We start from the raw sequence: 18,800 nt of genomic DNA, 5'->3' as shown, positions 1-18,800 counted from the left end.
AATTAGTTTTGTTAATAAATTGCTGCTAAACATATTAAAAAAAAACTATTCTAAATATTTAAATTATTCTAAATATCTAAATTAAAGCAGTCGCACCGAAATGTGCCCTTATTCACTGTAACATACACAGACAAGATTTGGCAGCTAAATAGTTGTCTGATGAATTAAGGCAGGTCCTGAATGATGCTGTTTATTAAGTCAAGAGCTTTGAACTCAATACTATTTCGGCTTTTATGTTCCGAAATGGGAAGTATTCACGACAGTTTATTCCTAAATATTAAGTTAGATGACTTTAAAGAGCAAAAGTGCTATCTTGATTATTTGGACTTCGTTCCGAAGTTCAAATATTACTAGCTAAACAAAACCATGGACTGAAAGAGACGTTTACTGACGAAATTTGATTGAGCCAATTAACATGTCTCAGTGATATATTTACCGGAAACTAGTTGAATTGTTATTATTGATAAGATTGGATCGTTTATAAAGAAGAACTTGTATAAAAAATCTAAAAATAACTTACTTCACCATTTTCCAATACTTAAAAGATTCGTTACAGATAATGAAACTAATCTTAATTCTGATTTATTTTTACGTTGTAAACAATTTAGTACTTCTTCTTCTTCTTCTTTACTTGCCATATCGGAATTATCCGACGTTAGCGATCACCATTGCTTCTCGTTCTTTAGCCTCATGGAATAATTGTCCTGCATTTGATATCTGTGTCCATTCACGAATGTTTTTTAACCAAGAAATCTGTTTTCTTCCTACACCTCTACGGCCTTCTAGTTTGCCTTTAAGGATCAGTAAGTTGTATTCTATACCGATTTCCCCTCACAATATGTACCAGATAAGACATTTTAAGATAAGACATCTTTGTTGACCCTCCTTGTACTTCCTCATTAGTTTTTCTTCCTGTCCAAGATATCTTCAGCATCCGTCTATGAATCCACATGTCCAGTGTTTCAATTCTCTTCATAGTTGAAACTTTTAGTGTCCGCTCTATATAAAAATTACAGACAAATATAGCACTTAACCATTCTTTTTGTCTTAGTTCTAAATTGAAACGATTATTGCTAAGAAATGTCTTCATTTTCATGACAGTAGTTTTAGTCATTGTTATTATTAGTTTTATTTCTATGTCTAGATCTAGTCAGTTATGACAGTTCCCAAATATGTAATTTTGTGAACTATTTCAACTTGGACTCCATTTAATTGAAGTTCTGCATGTGGATGTGGCGTTACGACTAAAGTCTAAACATTTGGTTTTGTTTGAGTTTATTTTAATGCCCATTTCCTTAGCTACTTCGTGAATACAATCGAGTAGAATTTGGTGACCTTCAATTTGGTGAAAGGACCGTATCGTCCGCGTATCTATATTAAGTAGTTCCTTGTTGATTTTGATTCCATATGGCTTTCTTTGAAGTACCTTTTTAAATAGCTGATCCGAGTAAACATTGAACAATGTTGGGGACAAATTGCAACCTTGTCTGACTCTTTTTAGTATGGAGATTTGGTCGGTATAATTGTATCCAATTTTTAACGGTAGTAGTTTGATACTAGTACAGATTTTTTATGATTACTTCATAGAAAATTATTCTAAATTTAAATAGATATGCAATCCTTTTCTTGCTGAGTCATTGACCTATGATTTAAGTGCAACTGTACAAGAAAAACTGATTGAGTTGCCGTGTGATGCTGAACTAAAATTAGACTTTAAGCAATGCGACCTTGGTGAATTTTGGACAAGAATAAACTTTGATTTCCCATATCTTGCAAAACGCGCTTTAAAATACTTAATATTCTTAATACTCACAGTACAGGTGGACATATGTATATGATGTATTTTCAATATGGCTTCATGGATCAGAGTTGTTGGACACATTCCTAAATGCTATAAACGATAAAAAAGAGACAATAACATTTACCATGGAAAAGGAATATAATAACACACTATCTTTCCTGGATGTTTTAATCTCTAAAAACGATACTGGATATGAGACTCAGGTGTATAGAAAACCAACACACACCAACAGATATTTAAATTTCAAATCAAATCACAATATTAATATTAAAAGGGGAATCATTAAATCCTTATATGATAGAGCCAAAATTACTTGTTCTAACGAAAATTCGTTTTTGGAGGAAAAACATTTGTTAACATCTGTTTTATTAAAAAATTATTATCATTTATCGTTTATAAATAAGGAGTTTTCAACAATCGATCGAATAGAACAGAACAACTTAAAACAATATCCTACAGCATACATAAGGAATAATACGAGGAAAATAAAAATACCATACATAAAAGGATTATCAGAAAAACTTAAAAGGATAGGAAATAAATCAACATTTCAACAACATTCAAAACAACAAACACGTTGAGATCTATTTTGTCCAAAACCAAACCTAACAATGAACAAGAAATGACAAAGAATTGCATTTATAAAATACCTTGTGAATGCGATCAGTTTTATTTAGGTAAAACATCAAGGCCATTAAATGTTAGAATAAGTGAACATAAATCTTATATTAAAAATAGAGAATTTGATAGATCTCAAATATGTAAACACGCATGGGATAATGAACATAGGATTCAATGGAATGATTCAAATATAGTCCTAAAAGAAACGGATGGTAAAAAGAGAAAAATCAAAGAAGCGGCTCTAATTATGCTAATTGAGACCAATTGTATCGCAAATTCCTCGGTAGAATGTAGTAGGATCTGGTTACCCATATTGAAAGAGGAAGTTATTAAAAGGAAAATACCATTACTAGTAAGTCAGTAACATATAGAGCATCCATCATTTCTGTTTTTTAGATAACAAACACATAAAATCAGAATTTGGTGTTTATTGAAGGTAAACTAAATGCACGATCAAATACTTACCATGTCGGGATAGTATTATGAAGTTTTTTTCCTGGTTTTTCCCTCATAATTTACTATGGAATCACTAACAGGAGAATTTTACTGTCATCATGGCATGTATTTGTCTTTTTAAAGACGGTCTTTTCAGATGGATATTCTCAAGTTAAAGTTGATTTCATGTAATCGAATGAACTATCTTATAAGTAAAGTCGTCCCAGGAGCGCAACTCAACAATATTGGTAATATCATTTTTAAGTCGTCTACTTTAAAATGTCTGTCTGAATTGTCAATATAAATCAGTCAGATAAAATTAAATTATTAAAAGAATTTTTCACTAAGTAACAGAAAAACAAAAATTTGTTTAATTTACTAATGTTTGTATTTTGAGAACGATTTCCGAAGTGGAAATTGAAACGTCAGTCAACGTACTTTAACCTTTAATTGTGGCTTATTCCCATTTAAATAGTAATTACTTTAAAATGCCACAAGAAAATAGATTCAGAAAAACTGAATACTCTTTTCGACAACATCCCTGTGCGAGAATGAATTTTCCGTAATACTAAATATTAAGAACTTATACAGAAAAAAACCTAATATAAAACTTGATCTTCGACTATATCTGAACCAGATATTAAAGTCATGTGGAAATATTCCAGAACAACCTACTCATTAATTAGTTTGTTATTCAATACATTGTCTATGGTTATAACTACCTATATACCTATATATAAAAGTATCAAATATAAAAATTTTACTCTTGTTGAATTTTATTTTATCCATTGCTTAAAATTCCAGCATATAAATTATAGTAAATAAATTACCTAGATAGATAGGTAGTCCAGTTGGGTGGTACCAAAAATAATCAAAAGTATTTTGTGGTACATGACTCAAAAAAGGCATATCTATGTTTCGTGGACCTTAAGAAGGCATTTGACCGGGTCAAATTAAAAGACGTTATCCACTTACTGTACGCAAGAGAGATACCTGTAGGAATAATCAAAACGATCGAAAATATCTACCAAAACAACACAATAAAAGTAAAAGTAGAAGAAGAACTAACCGACCCTATTGAAGCTGGCAATGGAAAAAGATAGGGAGATTCCCTGAGTCCTCTATTGTTCAACCTGATTAAGGATGAAATAATAAAAAAAGTAAGAACTAAAAAAGGATACCAAATGGGAGAAAATCAACTTAAAATATTCTGCTATGCAGACGACGCAATACTACTCTCTCAAAGTGAAGATGATTTACAACGTATGCTGCACCAATTTAATATAACCACCAGAAAATTTAACATGTTAATTTCCCCAAAAAAGACAAAATGCATGTTTACAACAGCAAATTTACTAAGATGTATATTGGATCTGGAAGATCACATAATAGAATAAATGATGGAGTTTAAATATCTAGGCATCACATTATCTAGCTAAGGAACGCTCGAAACTGAAGTGGAAGATCAAGTAAATAGAGCAAACAGAGCCGCAGGCTGCCCGAATGAAACAATATGGAGAAATAAAAATATCGGGAAAGAAACGAAAGGCAGAATTTACAAAACAGTCATCAGACCAATAATGACATACCTGACAGGAACAGGACCTGGCACAGAGAGGACAAAAAGAAAGTTACAAACAGCAAGATGAAAATGCGAAATTGGAATCGCACTGTAGAGACGAGGAAAAAGTTGAACAGAATCAAAGGTAATGGCCAAGAACCGCAACATCTGAAAAAGTTTCTACTGCAAAACCTCTACACCTTAATGTAGAATAGGATGGATTATGTATATATCCATATAATGCTATCCATTAAGGGAATAAAATACGAGAACTGGACAATTTTGGAAAGAGTTTTTACACCTTAACCAATTAAGCCATTACACCCCCGTTTAAGAAATTTTATCAGCCTTATCTGTCACTTAGTTTTAATAAGGAACATTCTTCCAGCACGACTTTATAGCACTTGATAACTAATAGTGGCTCAGAAATGCCTCGTATATTAAAGCTCTAATGTACGAGTTGGACAGAGTTTTTGAGTTACTAGTCTCACAAGATATATTTTAATTCATATTTACCAACTGTAACCTGGCTCTAGAATCGATAATGGCCTTTATGTGCAACTATAATTTTTTTGGTATTAACGCAAGTGGAGTAAAATTTTGAATGTAGAAGAATATATACAGTGTAAGACCAGAAGGTAATATTTCAATGCGCAATTGTATTTCCGCATTCAGGTTTTTTGGATTTTAGGGTTATATTGTGAATTTTTAAAGTGAATGTAAAATTTAGTCGTTAGTCTTCATCGTTTTTTACGAAACATATTAAACAGATTGTTTACACAAACAAACATAGACAATTTCGACACAGGGGTGATAAAGTGAATGATTGAATTGTGCAAGAAAAAGTTGTGTTAACATATAGGCGCCTCCATCAAAAACTAGAGTGGGAGAAAAATCTGCGTACAAAAATCCACAAATTGGGGTCGGTCAATAATTCATATGCATAAAGCGTATATCCATTCTTCGCATACTCATGAAAGTTCTTCGTCTGACGATAGCCATCACAGATTGCGGAGACCCGTATCATAAGGACAACGACTCGTGATAGTGCACTCTGGAGGGCTAAATAGTTTTGTTCCAAACACAGATCAATGTTTAAATCAAAAATAAAATCAGCCGAATGTCACGATGTATGTTAACTATAAAAGTAGCTAGAAACAAAACTGATTCCAAATTTGTCTTCAAGAAGTGTGCTAGTTATTAACAATGCTCCATATAATAATGTTCAATCGGAAAAATGTCCAACATCCGCAACTCTGAAGAAAGATATGAAATATTGGCTGCGAAATAAAGGTATTTCGCATGGGAAAAAAGCTGTACTATTTTATTAAAGAGATTTTAAAGGTATCGTGTAATTGCATTAATTAAGTAAAATACATACTAATACCTTGAAGGCGCTAGTTACTAATTTGCAAATAATGATTTACCACTTCGGCTTACAGCTTGTTTATCAGAAAATGACAGAATTAGCAGAAATATATGTAGTATAATTTAGGTAACTATTTGGATAACTGTTAGTAACATTAGAATCTACAAAAAAATACCATTCATTTGGAACCGTTTAATTAGCAGTATCCTTTTTTCAACCTACTTTGTTAACCCTGCGGTGCATGGGTGATAATTTGATACACGAAGGAACGGGTTGGGTCTGAGAAGCCCAAAAATTAAACTAAGAATTTTTTATGTTTAATTTTGTAACAACAGGTTTGGGTTGCATATATTAGAACTACTACTAAAGACAACTTACTTGAACATAAAAAAAATGAACTGCTATTATAATATTAAAACTAAAAATATAAAAGAGATTACATACTACAATATGGCATATGTTTAAAGAATACCTTGTATATAACTTATTCAGTCATTTTATCAATGCATATGCGAAAAACAGGTACGGTACGTTCTAAGCAAATACATTTTTTACAGTAGTGACACATGTAGCGAGTCTTACGATTTCTACAAAAAGCACAACGCCCCCTTTTATTTTGCAATTCCGCAGGTACTTCTACTGGTCCAACACCACTGAGTTTAGCAGCAAGCTCTGTTATATCTCGTGCCAAATGAGGAGATTGAGCTCTTGCTTTTATATTGTCCATCACTAACTAAAGGCCTAGTTCTATTAAAAAAAATCTTCTTCTTTTGCTTGTTTTTAGATCCGGTGTGTTACTTCTCTGTATCACAAATGCATTTATTGCAGCAACACAATGCATAAAAGATGACCATGGGCCAGCGTTTTGTATTTCTTGCGACAGTATAGGAACCTCGAAGTTGATCAACGGTGTCCACACCACCTTTCGTAGAGTTATAGAACATTCTTGCTTCAGGTTTACTTTCGTCACCCGTTGTCGGATCGATTTGGTCATCATGGTGTAGGGTTGACAAAAGAACAACATGTTTTTTTGATTTTGGTATATATGACAATATTGTTAAATCTTTGGTAAATTCAAACATAGTTGATTTTGGCGGTCTATTCTTCATTAAAAATTCGGTTCGGATATGCCTTTTGTTTTTCCGTAGGGTGCCTACAATTGTTAGACTATGATTTGTCAGTAAGTTTTGTGCGAGTTCAATTGATGTAAACCAATTGTCCATTATGACATTCCGGTTGGATCTGGAGATTGGTTTGCAAAGCCGCTCAACCACATCGTTGACTACAGAACTGACAGAATATGGACCTGGTGGTTGTGTACCGGCATATATTTCTAATTGATAAGTATAGAACGTGCGAGAATCCACCAAGGAAAATACGGGCTCATCGGAATCTGAATCTTCATAGTTTTCTTTCTCGTCGGTTGCAACTTCCTCATAGAGACGTTGCAAATGTTTTGCCTCTATATCGTAAGAATACATTGTTTTGCTAAGCTCTACAAACAATACACTGCAAATTTTTTTTTGTACTTTCATAAAAAAAAACTTACATTAAGGAACGGGTTGGGTCTGAGAGAACGAAAACAGATATATCATCAACACTATTGCTTCAATGCACATTCGTAACTGAGGGATTATAGCTAGGTATGCCGACGAAAGGTACCTAGACCGCCAGGAAAGTACTTAAACTCGCTGACCGAATAGAGATATTAGAAGAACTGAATGGGCCTGACAGAGCCAACCCGTGCACCGCCGGGTTAATTGAAAGGTAAAAGTTTATAGTAATATCAATAACAAGTAAACAGAAATTGTATTCTTATTGTAAATAAAATAGTTATAACAAACTAACGGACAAGAATCTGCAAACATTTTTTAATTTGCTATAGACGTGCCTCTCCGTTTTGTATTTCTTTTTATATCATTTGGTCACCTCGCGGTTCTTCGCTGTTTTGGGCTAGTGTAATATATCAGATGAATAATAAGGATTGAGATCTTGTATTGTAATGATGCGGTTTTTGTAATCAAGCAAATAGTTGGTAAATCGATCAATACAGCAAACCGACCTACATGTGCGTTGTATCCGTCAAACTACACCGGTAAACAGGTAGAATGGGCATTTTACTGAAATACTGAAATACTAAAAATATAAATATAGCGACCTCATACGATAATGAAGTATATCAAAATAATTATAAGATTATTAGAAGATCATAATAATTAAAAATTAAATGATAAATTGATTAAATGATTAATAAAATAATAAAATAATTTATCAAAGAAGACGGTCTTAAATAAAAAAAACTGCTCTACAAACTTGTACTAAAAATTCAGGAAAAAAAGCGATGCTTTAAAAGTAATCGGAAGCAGTCATAATTCCAATTCAAAAAAAGCGATATTACATAGATAAAGCTTCATAGATAAACTACTTCATATAGTTTACAAAATTGATAAAGAAGAGGTTGCAAAAATATGCAGAAGTATGTATTAATTAGCTAAATTTTCGTAGGGAGTGATCAGATTTTCATTTTAAAACGAATAATTAGTAGTTCTGATAGATTCGACCGTTACTAGATAAAAATTTATTTTATCTAACAATAAAACACTAAAAACTTTTGTTTTTAACACTTCCACTAAATTTATTTTAGTTTATAATCACTACAGCAGTTTCGGCTGTAGAGCGTAGAGCGAAGTGTTTTTACAAGTGATCTATTATTGGTATGCGTTAACAGTTTATAATCTTCAACTGAATAGGTTGAGGAGGAGAGAAAACTGTTTGTCTTAAGATGGTCATTCAGAATTATGTCTGTATTTTTTAATTTGTTAATTTCTATAGATTCTAATAGAAATTTACTCCGCCAAAAAAGTAACGTATTACTTATAAAATTACAAATATTTCTGACAGCATTTGGTTAATTTAAATTATTTCTTTCTGGCCCTTAAGAATATTAAGACTAGAATAAATATTAAAAAGAAATTTGTAAATACAGCTTACTGTTTAAGAAAAAAAAATATTAATTGCTATTTTGTCTGGTTTTTATATTATCAGTCTTTGTTTTACTTTTGTAAAAAGTATACAGTTTGCATTTAATTTAAAATTTTGTATTAAATATTGAGTATGGAAGGTCATGACAATATAAATTTAAATTTAACTAGAGATCAAGTGGTTAGAATAATTTCCCTCATTGAAGACGGAAGGAGTCAGAGATATGTGGCAAATTTAGTGGGTGTAAATCAGTCGACAGTATCACGAGTGGTAGTAAGGCACCGAGAGACTGGTCTTTATGAAAGACGAGCTGTAACAGGTCGGCCAAGAGCAACTACGCATGTGGACAATAGATTTTTAGTCCTTCAGGCCTTGCGTCGAAGACATGTGACTGCAAGTCAACTTCAACATGACTTAGCCGAGACTCGAAATGTACGTGTGTCTTCAGAAACTGTTAGGCACATATTAAGACAGTCTGGAATTAGAGCCAGAGTAGCTGCCACTGCTTCGGCTCGTGGAGATAAGAATATGGCTGAGGTCAGAAGGCCCTGCCTGTCGTAAGAGGCGACTAATGGGTAGGAATTGAGAGGTGGAGAGCCGTCGCTGAGGTGTCGGGTCTGTAGAAACGCACTCGAGACGTTTAGGCGTCACGGTCACCAGTCTACATTCCTAGTATCCGAGACGAGACTCTCGTACACACCTCTTTTGGCCTTACACCACCAATCGTGGTGTCGGTGTCTCGGCACGTACCCGACTGGAGATATAAGAGTGGTAGAGGAGAGATCCTCGGCGGCGACCTGTCTACGTGCGAGGTGGAAATTCCTCTGCCTGCGTCACCTGTCCGCCCGTGGGAGGGGATAACGGATAGGTGAGGTAGTCGCAACACAGGTACTACAGGGGAGGTGGAGCCCCGCGATGCGTATGCATCGCGCCACCTTCATTTTGGTGTCGGACTCGTAGGGGCAGTGGAGTCGCTAACGGTCGTATGCCGAAAGGCCAGGTAGACCAGGGTCCTGCCAATTTATTTGGAGGGCACAAAGCACAGCTATGCCCCGAGACTTACAAGAGAACACCTTATAGTACGTCTAACATTTGCAAGAGAGCACGTTAACTGGTATATCGACGACTGGGTTTACGGATGAGTCAAGATTTTGTTTATACACTTCGGATCGAAGAATATCAGTTTATAGACGAGATGGCGAGCGTTATTTTCAATGCAACCTAAGACCGGCGACAAACTTTGGAGGAGGATCTATTATGCTCTGGGGCGGAATATCTCTTAGGGGTCAAACCGAATTGGTACATCTAGATGGAGGATCCTTAACTGCTGATAGGTACATTAGAGAAATTTTGGAGATGCATGTTGTTCCTTACGCCCCATTTATTGGTAAAGACTTTGTTTTAACGCATGACAATGCACGCCCACACGTCGCAAGAATCGTTACCGAGTACCTTCAAGAGGTAAATTTACAAGTTTTAAATTGGCCAGCGCACAGACCGGACTTAAATCCAATAGAACATGTTTGGGACCATCTTTACAGAAGGGTGAGATCTGTTAATGTGATGCCAGCTAATCTTCAGGACCTGCAACGGTTGTTAACCGTAGAATGGGATAATATCGATCGGGATTATCTAAGAAGATTAATTGGTAGTATGCCACAAGGTTGTCTACATGTTATAAGAGCTAGAGGAGGCAATACGTCTTACTAAATTGTCATTACTTTTGATTTTTATTTTTTTTATTCAATGCTGTTTGTGTGCTAACTTCTAATTTATGAAATAAATTAAATAAAACCTTTATTTTTCGTACATTCTTCATTTTTCTTTTAAAACTTGTTAAGTACTTAAAAAACAAAAAAAATAACAGTAAAAAATCCATATTTTAAATTATTTTGAATACAAAATTTGCAGTTTCATAGGTGATGCGATATTTTTTTGGCGGAGTGTAGCTTAAGACCTTTATTTTGAATGTGATGAATTTTAAATTGGCCATTAAAAGAGTGATTATGGTCTAGAAGGCGAAGTGCGTACATAGAATCTGTTTGTCTATTATTGAAAGCCAATTTGTGTTCTGCTATACGTTTGTTAAAAGTTCTCCTAGTTTGACCAATTTAAGTTTTTGGGCAGTCGCTAGATTTAAGTTTGTATACACCACTATGTAAAAGCTACACAAGAGCTAAAAGAACAAGCACTTTCATTCAATAATCGTTCTGTTAAAACTAGTCATGCGACTTAAGCTAGTAGCCTCTTGCTTGCGGATTGATAGTTCTTGTGCGTTTCTGTTCATGATGCCTCTCATTCATACTTCTCCTGCAATCTCCTCCTCATTCCAAGTGTCGGGTATTTCATTCTCATTAGGTTTTGTACATTTGAAAGCTAACATTTTCACGCCTTTTTTGGTTAAAATAAATACTGAATTTTTGCAACCATTTTTTATATAAGCAACAATACAACTCTTCTTCCTTGGTTAATACTTGCTTTACAGCATAATTTGTCGAATAGTGGTAGTCAATATTGTTTTCAAAATTCTTTGAGTGTTTGGTTAACGTAGATCTACTAATATTAAATATCTTTGCTGCTTCTCGATAAGTCATTATTTTCTCAGGATTATCGGTATTTATGGCCCTAAGGGATTGTTTCAACAACTGTTCATCTACTGCTTTGGGTTTACTCCTTCTTTACTTCTAGATATGTTTAATTTCCGATTCAACTTCTGCAAAAAAAATAATAATAAATAAAACGTAAAATGTTGCAACATCGTGTACCATAAGTCATCGGCCAAGGTACACAATGACCGTTTGCTTCGAGTCTCGTTTCAATCAAATATAGCTGGCGAGATCAAAACATTTAACCAATTCACAAAATAAAGTACGTATTCTATTCACCAAACAGCGTGCTATTCAAATATTAAAGTAGAAAAATGTTATACTTCAAAATAATCAACTGCTTGTACTCAAATGTCCTCTGGAAAATTTACTTTAACCGTCTAAAAACACTTTTTATCCGTTAAAATGTAACACACAATAGATGGCGGTCGAATTCGTTAGAACAACTGGTTACAGTAGATGTATGATGGACGAGGTTCGCGGAGAGCCTCGGTAGGCTAGGTAGATTGACTAAATATACCATTTTTCAAAGTAAAAACGTTGCACGTCACAATTTATATAAAGTGACGTCACTTTTATTTAAAATTTCCAGAACGTCAACCTTAGAGTTTAAATTTTCCTAACACAGCTAATAATACGAAACCCATACGGAACTACTCGTTCTTTCATAGGCGTTTTTAGAGTAAGGATTTTATTTATGTTTTGATTTCTTACACAATTTGTTCATAATATATTATATATTAATAAATTGTATTTATTAATATATAATATTAATAATAATACATATTAAATTTAGATTAATAGCTTTAAAAACTAATTATTGTTGTGTATTGTGATTGTGCTATGCCAAAACAACTAAATAGTCTATAGAAAGCTGATAAGCTTTCATAATATAAGATAGATTATTTTAGAATATATAATTTTGTATTAAAATGTTTTCTTATGTATTTGAGTGTGTTGCAGTAGTCTTAAAACTAAGTGTATTTACTGTTAATATAACAGTTTGACAAATAGTTGACATTTTAAAAATTCCTCACTTATTAACTATTCTGATGTTTTGGCAACGCTGTGGGGTTCTGCATCCTAAATCTTGAATAATGTGCAATCATTTTTATACGAAAAATTCTTTATACGATATGGTTCAAGGTAAATCATGGTCTAGGTATAAGTCTCCTCTATCATATGATTAAACAGAAACAATATGGCTACTTAGTGTATCTCTAAGATATCTGTGTCATACCTGTGTCTATTTTTGCAATGTTGCTTTCCTTGATTTCTTGATTTACTTTTTTTGTTATATATATATATATATATATATATATATATATATATATATATATATATATATATATATATATATATATATATGTATTGTATAATGTTCAGGTTTGCTATCGCTGTTGACAAGTATCTTTATGTTTGTTTAAGTTATACTCTCTAAATTATTCAAAATTATTAGTTTTTTTTGCCGTTATACAAATTTACAAACAAAATCAAATTCTTGTTAAAGATATATTTTTGTGATTTTTCATTCCATTTGAGAAATAGCTACATACTTGAAGATAAGAACCTAAACACATTTTTTGTAGACGGTTTTATTCGGTATAAAAAACCGTCGTTGTCATCTGAAACTCACATCTGTTGTCAGAAAATCGCGTCATATTTTTCTTTCCGCATTTAATTCCTTCCATAATTTTTGCTCTTAGAAATTCCCCGTTTCTTATTCTCGTAGAAGACAGAGGCGTAAAACGAAGTAGGCAATTTCTTGTATAAATCTTTAATATGAAAAGATCTGCTGGCGAAAAAGAGTTTTTCGTCCCATAAAGTTAATTTTCATTAGTTGCAGGTTTTGAATTATGTATTGCATGTAATAATACTGAAAATCTAAAACAAGTCAATGTCTAAAACATTCTTATATATCGTTATCTAAAATAATGGTAAATGTAAATCCATATTTAATGTCAGTACTAATCCTTTTAAATAAAAAATGTAGCTAAGATAATTTTGAACAAAAATCTTAATTACCACTTTTTCTGTAGAATGAACCGTTCTCTTAGAAACAACGCTTGAAGCGACCGGCAATTTTGAATGTCAGTTGTGCGCGCGAAATCAGTATCAAGTTAACGGTAAAAATTCGATATGTTTTGATCAGAGTGTGCTATCGACAACAATCAAAATGCGTTTTAAAGATGAAGAGCGTAGCTGTCTTGTGCATTTTTTATATTTTGCCGGAAATAAAGTGAGTGTCTATAAATCAATAAAATGAGATCAATAAAATTTACCACTTTCATTAAACGGTCATAGTGAAATTTCGATTTTTAGAGGCATAATCTTCAAAATTTATAACATGAAATTTGAATTTTGAGTTGTGGCAATAAATATGAGGTATTTTAAATAAGACTAAAAAACGCAGAATTGAAACTTTTACATTACAAACGATCGCACGTCACAGGAAATTCTTCAAAGAAGATGGTTTTGAGTGCAATTTGTAGCAGAAGATAGGAAGTTTTAAATGTTTTAGGATCGTTTGTAATGTGAAAGTTTAAATTCATCGTTTTTTAAACATATTTTAAATGCCTCACATTTGTTGCCAAAACTCAAAACTAAAATTTAACGTTAGAGATTTTAAAGATTAAGCCCTAGTTATCAAAGGTCGACAGTGGCGGGTTAATAAGAGGGATACCTTGTATTGATCTTACGAGAATCATAAAAATTGGCAAAAATCGGGCCGCGTTTATTTATTTATCGTCCTTATAAAAAAGTTTATTTGCAGCAAAATACAAAAACTGCATACAAAAGCTGCGCTCTTCACATTGAAAACGCATTTTGATTTTTGTCGATAAGACACTCTGATCAAAAGATATCGAATTTTTACCGTCGAGCTGATACAAATTTTATTGAACATTGATTTCGAAAAGTGGCAAACATTTTTGAATCTTTTTTGGTGTCCTAAAATTCAGTTTGTTTGTATGATTTTTAGAGGTTCAGTGGCATTTCCGTTTCTAACAACTGGAGTAAGAAGGTGTTAAAGATTTCATAATAGGCATAGATTTCGATTCTGAGACCTCAATTGCATTGAGGAAAAATTGGATTTTGTCCACTGAAGTTGAATTTCTTTCTAAATTATTGAGCTCACTAATTCCGAATTCAAATTTATTCTCGAAAACAGACCAGTCAGCAAGAGAGTCATTCCATTTTGTTGCTGGCTTGATGACCAAAGAGGAGTATGTAGAAATTTGAATTTCTAAATTGATTGGGCAGTCACCCTAACCTATTGTTTCTGAATGTACTGACCAAGCTACACTATCGGCTAAAAGAGGAGGTGCTAGAGTTAAGTCAACTGCTGAGTAATTACTAGTTGGAGAAATTCTTGTTGATGTTCCGTCATTTAAGGTAATTAATTCACAATAATCCATGGCCTCCACTAATATTCTACTATTACGGTCATCTGCAATTGGCCCCCACATACCGTAGTGAGCATTAAAATCTCCGAGAAAAATAGTTTTTGCTAACTTAAATTGAAGGAATAGGTTGATCTAGTTATTTTTTTCTAACCTAATATCTGATGGTCTATAAATTGATACCAATGAGAGGTTAATTTTGCTCAAAAAAAACTGCGCATGCTTCTATACTATCATGGAAATTATCATTGATTTCGGATTCTTGGTAATCAATTCCCTTTCTGATGAAGGTATCTACATTACCGTTACCATCTTCACGACATTTATTATTAAAGTTATCGGCTGTGCCAAAATTATTACCGGCTGTGAGCCATAATTCTAAAAAGATAATAATTATAGCTGTATGGTTATTATTAATATGATGTATAAGACTGCCTTTGTTACTATAAATAATCGACAATTCCATTGCAATATGAATAGTTTTTGTAATATTTTTAGATGCCATGTTCACTATCTGCAAGAACGGATTCTAAATTATCTTCATTATTATCGAACATGTTACAACAATTAAATGCAGTTTCAGGAGCGGTAGGCTTAAAAATGAACTACAACAAAACAAAAATACTGAGCCGAGACCAGACAAATATAACAATACAAAATCATACCATAGAAAATGTTGAACATTATGTATATCTAGGTCATGTTATCAAACTAGGAAAACCAAATCAAGATGCTGAAATTAAAAGAAGAACACAACTGGCATGGGGCGCTTTCGGCAAATTAGCATATATCTTGAAAAACACCTCCATTCCTGTAAACTTAAAGAAAAAGGTGTATAACACATGCATACTACCAGTTTGTACTTACGGCTTGGAGACAGTAGCCCTTACCAAAAAATCTGCTAAAAAATTAGAAACAACGCAAAGAGCAATGGAACGAATCATGCTTGGAATATCACTAAGAGACAAGATTAGAAACACCGAGATAAGACGTAGAACGAAGATTAGGGATATTGTGGAAGAAATTGCAAAAATGAAATGGCGCTGGGCAGGTCACGTAGCCCGATATAATGACAACAGGTGGACACGGAGAATTCTAGAATGGAGACCAAGGACGACAACAAGAAGCACGGGAAGACCTCAAAAAAGATGGGTAGATGACATAAGAACAGTGGCAGGCAAACAGTGGATTAGATTGGCGCAAGATAGAGAAAGATGGAAGCAATTGGGAGAGACCTACATTCAGGAGTGGATGGAAAATGGTTGACAAAGAGAGAGATTATCGAACATTGAAATAATATTGTCTCTGATCTTATTTAATTCAATTTTTTCTTGTTTATTAAATTATATTTGTAACTAGTGAATATATCTGCGACATATGTTTATCTCGACAAAATATGAAATGGAAGAAGAGTAACTTGTTTTTTTTTTACTGGGATTTTCAAATTCTGGATAACTCCTATTTGTAGTCTGGAGAGGCGCCAGAGTTCTTCTCCTTTTATTTCTTTTTGATTCTAACAGCATCAAGAGCATAATAAATTATTTTGTTTGCTGGTGCTAAATCGGGAAAGTTTTCTAGTGTATTTAATATATCAAATCTATTGTTGGCCTTCAAATGTAGAAACACGACTGGAATAAAAAACTGATAAAAATTAATATTCTTTATGAGAGTTCCGAAAAAACTAAAACCACTTTGACAGTTATTTTGACGTGATGTATTATATAGTACTGTATTTATTTTATCTCTACCCATAAGTTATCAGATCGACAATATGCTCCCATTTAGCTTTTTACATCTAGGATGTTTGTTACGGCTTTTTTGTCTATTAAAACGTGGTCAATTTGTTATTATGATAGGCATAATCCATATTATTTTGTTTACATCCAGGTGGACAAAGGACGTCAAGTTTAGTATCATGTTTTTCTATGGTGGTAAAATTGATTTGAAATTCCTAGGTCTCATTGGCGTTTTGATGGATTGAGTGTTTGCCAATTGTTTCTGAGAATGCTTCATCTTCACTTATTTGCTCATTCATGTCGCCCACAACAATCTTAATGTCAGTTTTTATAGTCTAGTATAGTATTTTTCTCCTAGAACTCCTTTTTAATTCTTATATTGTACTCTTATATTGAGTTCTGGGCATTGATAACTAAAAAGTTAAACACTTTTGTTCTTATTCTTAATCTCATATATTCATAGTATCTCATCCAATATTTTAATTTCTAATGCTAGGATTACACGAAGTTTACCTAGTTTTTTAAGCTAGGGTAGCAAGCTAGCTCTTTTAAACTAGCAAACTGGTATTACTAGCTTCATATATACAGAACTAGCTTCTCACGTAGTGAGAAATACAAGCCAATAGAATCGTTTAATAGCATGAAGTTCTATTAAGTTAAGCTACTCGCGTCCCCCTCTACTGGTTTTACTATCCTGGCTTGTATATCATCCTCGTCTGGCCGGCAAAGCTAGTGTTTTCGAACGACAAGTGCGTAGTGTCGACCTGTATTATTTTCTCAAAGAGATAACCACGTGCTTCTAAAACTAATATACCAAAATTAAGTGACGTGATTAATTTAAAGTTTGTACAAATGTATCGCGAGGAAGAATGACAGAATCATTCTGTCTCCGGCTTCTGCACGCAATGTAGCGTTTCTTCGATAATTTTAAAGTGTTTGTTTGTCCTTTTGTAGTGTAGTGTGATGTACAATTATATGTTTATGACATTTTGTTCTTGTCGGATAGGCCGCAATTGACGAAATGCCCCTGAAGGTAATTATGATATTTTTGGAACTTCTGTGAGTAGTCAATTGAAAATATTATCTACTACACGAGCTATTATGGCTCGGGACAAAATCAATGCCATATTATCTCAGTCTCGCATGGAAGATCTGAACTACGTAAACACACCATTTACATACCAGACGCCTAGTAGTCATTGCACTTTAGATCCACACACAACAAGTAATACTGTACCATTGCCACTTACATAAGGGGAGTCGTATTTGTCAATAATTACAGAAAATGATGGCCAGATCAGCAACGGTCAAACTTACTAAAATCTCGTAAGATACGGACATAACCAGGAACGCTTATCGCTAATACGGACGCTTATCTTTTCTATCGCTACCTATGTATTAATGGACCATTAAAAAGTCCGACTCACGACGTATAATGGCCTTTAAAATGTGGGTATATCGTAGAATGATGCGCTTACCCAGGACAGCACATCGCACAAATGTCTCAATATTGACAGAAATCGACATCAATACTAGGCTTACCACAATCATCAACCAAAATATATTGAGGTACTTTGGACACATTACCAGACGAATGGAAGGCATGAGGATGTTGGTGGTGGAAGGCAAGGTAGATGGTAAAAGAACTTGAACTCGAGGAAGATCGCCACTCCGATGGTCAGACCAAATAAAGTGCGCTACCAGTTACTCTCTGTCTGAGGCAGCTCACCGAGCCCAGGAGAGAGAAGAATGGATAGCAACAATTCGTCAAATACCATAACGTTACCACATCCTTACGAAGGATAAAGGATAGAGGAGGAGGACAGAAAATGAAGCTAATAATTATCAAAGACAAAATCCAATCTTCGAGATTAATTTAGATATTTGTAATTTTGTGATAAATACAAATATAAAGGTATTATTAGTTCTAACCTTTATATTTTCTTTTAATGCCTTGAATATTTCTTCATATACCCCTGGTATGAATTTAGATATGAAATACCTTGAAACCCGATAAAAATGACTAAGTCTTCTGTAACTAATGCCTGATGAAAGAAAATCTAAAGTGATCTCCTCCAACTTTAATACTGATATACTCTTTTAGGTCTTCATTGCAAAGTTCTTCTAAAACCAGTGCGGATGATCAGGATGATCAATTCATCCAATGCAATTTGACACAGTTTCCGAAGTAACTGTTTTAGTCGAACATTGTTTTTTTTTAGAAATATTTAGCATTTTCAGTGGATTTGTTGTTCTATTGATCTTGCAATAGTACTAGCTACTGGTTC

The 18,800-nt window shown here is 33.5% G+C and overlaps 1 protein-coding gene across 4 annotated transcripts in view; it reads left to right on the top strand.

Moving 5' to 3' along the window:
- The window catches only part of Idua (alpha-L-iduronidase), a 264,927-nt gene that overhangs the window by 50,436 nt on the left and 195,691 nt on the right, over nucleotides 1-18,800 (top strand). The window lies entirely within an intron of this gene.

Source organism: Diabrotica undecimpunctata, chromosome 4 (genome assembly GCF_040954645.1).
Source record: "Diabrotica undecimpunctata isolate CICGRU chromosome 4, icDiaUnde3, whole genome shotgun sequence".
Lineage (NCBI taxonomy): Eukaryota > Metazoa > Arthropoda > Insecta > Coleoptera > Chrysomelidae > Diabrotica > Diabrotica undecimpunctata.
Note: the sequence above shows the minus strand (reverse complement) of the source record. Positions and strands in the feature narration are given on the sequence as shown.